Below are 4,085 nucleotides of genomic sequence, written 5' to 3'. Positions count from 1 at the left end.
GTCAGCACAAAGCCTGACGTGGGGCTTAAACTCACAGACGGTGAGATCATGACCTGAGCTGAAATTGGATGTGTCACTGACTGAGCCACCCAGGCTCCCTGTCTTTTAAAATTGTTATTTAAATTCTAGTTAGTCAACAAATAGTGAAATATTGGTTTCGGGAGTAGAATTCAGTGGTTCATCACTTGCATACAACACCCAGTGCTCATCATAACAAGTCCCCTCCTTAATACCTGTTACCCATTTAGCACATTCCCCTGCCTTCCTCCCTTCATCAAGTCTCAGTTTGTTCTCTACCTTTAAGAGTCTTTTATAGTTTGCTTTTCTTTCTCTTTTTTCTCTTTCTCACCCCCCCTCCTAAGTTCATGTGTTTTGTTTCTTAAATTAGACATATGAATGAAATCATGTAGTATTTGTTTTTCTCTGATTGACTGATTGCCCAAAGCATAATACAATTTCGCTCCATCAATATCATAGCAAATGGCAAGACTTCATTCTTTTTGATAGCTGAGTAATATTCCTGTGTGTGTGTGGGTGTGTGTGGGTGTGTGTGGGTGTGTGTGGGTGTGGGTGTGTGTACCACATCTTCTTTATTGATTCATTATTCCATAGACATTTGAGCTCTCCCCAAAGTTTTTGTTGATAAAATATTGCTATAAACATTGGGGCACATGTACCCCTTTGAATCTGTATTTTTGTATAGTTGGGTAAATACATGGTAATGCAATTGCTGGGTCATAGGAAAGGTTTTTTTGTTTTTTTTGTTTTTTTTTGTTTTTTTTGTTTTTTTTTTTTTACCTTTTTGAGAACCTCCATACTATTTTCCAGAGTAGCTGCACCAGTTTGCTTTCCAGCCAATACGGTAAGAAGGTTCCCCTTTCTCTGCATCCTCATCAATACCTGTTATTTCTTGTGTTGTTAATTTTAGCCATTCTGACAGGTGTGAGGTGATTATCTCATTGTGGTTTTGATTTATATTGCCCTGATGATGAGTGACATTGAATATATTTTCATTCGTCCATTATTCATCTACATGTCCTCTTTAGAAAAATATCTGCTAATGTCTTCTGGTCATTTCTTAACTGGATTATTTGTTTTTTGGGTGTCGATTTTGATAAATTCTTTATAGAATTTGAATATTAATCCTTTATCAGAGATGTCATTTGCAAATATCATCTCCCATGCAAAGGTTGCCTTTTAGTTTTTTTGATTGTTTTGTTCACTGTGCAGAAGCTTTTTATTTTGACAAAATGCCAATAGTTCATTTTTGCTTTTGTTTCCTTTCCCTCTGGAGACATAAGAAGTTACTATGGCCGATGTCAAAGAGGCTGCTGTTTATATTCCCCTCTCGAATTTTGATGGTTTACTGTCTCACATTTAGTTTTTTCATCCATTTTGAATTTCTTTTTGTGTATGGTGTAAGAAAGTGGTCCAGTTTCATTCTTTTGCATGCTGCTGTTCAGTTTTTGCATCATCATTTGTTGAAGAGACTGTCTTTTTCCATTGGTTATTCCTTCCTGCTTAGTTGAAGATTAGTTAACCATATAGTTGTGGGTCCATTTCAGGGTTTTCTACTCTGTTCCATTGATCTTTGTGTCTGTTTTTGTGCCAGTTTCCATACTGTCTTGATGACTACAGCTTTGTAATATAACTTTAAGTCTGGAATTGTAATTCCTCCAGCTTTTTTTTTTCTTTTTCAAGATTGCTTTGGCCATCTGGGATATTTTGTGATTCCATACAAATTTTAATATTGTTTTTTCTGGCCATGTGAAGAATGCTGGTGGTATTGTGATAGGTATTACATTAAATGTGTATATTGCTTTCTGTAGTAATAGACATTTTATCAGTATTTGTTCTTCCAGTCCATGAGCATGGAATGTTTTTCTATTTTTTTTGTATCCTCTTCAATTTCTTTCACAAGTGATCTATAAGTACAGATCTTTTACCTCTTTGGTTAGGTATATTCCTAGGTATATTGTGGTTTTTGGTGCAATTGCAAATGGGACTGATTCCTTGATTTCTCTTTCTGCTGTTTTATTATTGATGTATAGAAATTCAATGGATCTCTGTACATGATTTTGTGTCCTGTGATGTTACTGAACTCATATATCAGTTCTACCTATTTTTTTGGTAGTTTTCGACATACAGTATCATGTCATATCTAATAGCTCGTTAGTATCCAAAATGCATAAAGAACTCATCAAATTCAATGCCCCCAAAACAAATAATCCAGTGTATAAATGAGCAGAAGACTGAACAGATATTTTTCCAAAGAAGACCTGGAGAAGACCGACATACACATGATAAGATGTTTACCATTGATGATCATCAGAGAAATATAAATCAAAACTACAGTGAGATATCACCTCACACCTGTCAGAATAGCTAAAATTAACAACACATGAAAAACAGGTGTTGGTGAGGATGTGGAGAAAGGAGAACCCTCTTACACTGTTGGTTGGAATGCAAACTGGTACAATTACTGTGGAAAACAGTATTAAGGTTCCTAAAAAAGTTAAAAATACAACTGTCCTATGACCCAGCAATTTCACTACTAAGTATTTACCCAAAGGATACAAAACTACAGGTTCAAAGGAGTACATGCACCCCAATGTTTATAGCAGCATTGTCAACAACAGCTAAACTTTGGGAAAGGCCCAAATGTCCAAGGAGTGATGAATGGATAAAGAGAATGTGGTGTGTGTAACACACACACACACACACACACACACACACACACACACACGGAATATTACTCAGCCATCAGAAAGAATGAAATCTTGCCATTTGCAATGATGTGGATGCAGGTAGAGAATTATGCTGTGCAAAATAGGCAGAGACAAGTATCATATGATTTCACTCGTGTGGAATTTAAGAAACAAAACGGATGAACATGGGGCGGGGGAAGAGATTGGCAACCATAAAGCAGACTTTCAACTATAAAGAACAAACTGAGTGTTGCTGAAGGGGTGGTGGGTGGAGGAATGGGTTAAATGGGTGATGAGTATTAAGGAGGGCACTTACTGATATGAGCACTGGGTACCATTTGTTAAGTGATTAATCACTGAATTTTTCATATGAAACTAATATTATACTGTATATTAACTGGAATTTAAATAAAAACTAGGAAGAAAAAAAAGATTGAGTAGGTTCTGAAAATTTGTCACTTGGAACTCTGCATGTGTTTCCTCAGCCTCTGTATTGTGCCTGATATTTGTGTTATATTTGACTGATGATTTAGAAACCTTAACTGAGAGGTACCTGGGTGGCTCTGTCTGTTAAGCAACTGACTTTGGCTCAGGTCATGATCTTATGGTTCATGAGTTTGAGCCCCACATCAGGTCAGTGTTGACTGCTCAGAGCCTGGAACCAGCTTTGAATTCTGTGTCTCCCTCTCTCTCTGTCCCTGAATCCCCCCCCTCCCCCCTGCTCACGCTCTCTCTAAAATAAACATTAAAAAAACCCAGAAACCATAACTGAGTTGAAAAGTATAGCTACTGATGTGTTCATGGCAATATAGGGTTTAAGCTTGACTTATTCATTGATTGACAGATAATTAATTCAGTTAATTCAGTCATTGGCCAATACTTTTAGACACCTATATGTCAAGCACTATGGTGATAAAAACAGTCAATGTTGTTCTGCAATTTGCTATCTAAAAGAGACTTTAAAATATCATATTAAATATTAGGTATCATTTTCCACAGTCTCAGATGGAGAGTTGTTTTAACCTCATTAGATGTCATATCTGGAAGTAGATTTCTTTGTAATCTTCTTCCTATCATTTATTTCCACCAAAATTTAGGATTTAACAAATTCCTTTTACTATATTTTAGTATTCCTCTAAGCTTTTTGGACTTGGAACCCATTATTTAAAAGGAAATATGTAATAATAATAATTATAATTGTTTATGTAATAATTATTTGTGATAGGATAAATACTATCCTGTGTGCTCTTAATTTATCTAATGTGGAATTAAAATTTTATTCTCTAGATAACCTCCATTTTTCAGATGAGGAAACCAAGGCATAGAAAAATTGTCTTACCTAAAATCATAGAAACTCAGAGATTAAGTTCATACATC

This window comes from Panthera pardus, unplaced genomic scaffold, assembly GCF_024362965.1.
Source record: "Panthera pardus isolate Hobbes unplaced genomic scaffold, ASM2436296v1 HiC_scaffold_16, whole genome shotgun sequence".
Taxonomy (NCBI): domain Eukaryota; kingdom Metazoa; phylum Chordata; class Mammalia; order Carnivora; family Felidae; genus Panthera; species Panthera pardus.
This window is presented reverse-complemented; position numbering follows the sequence as displayed.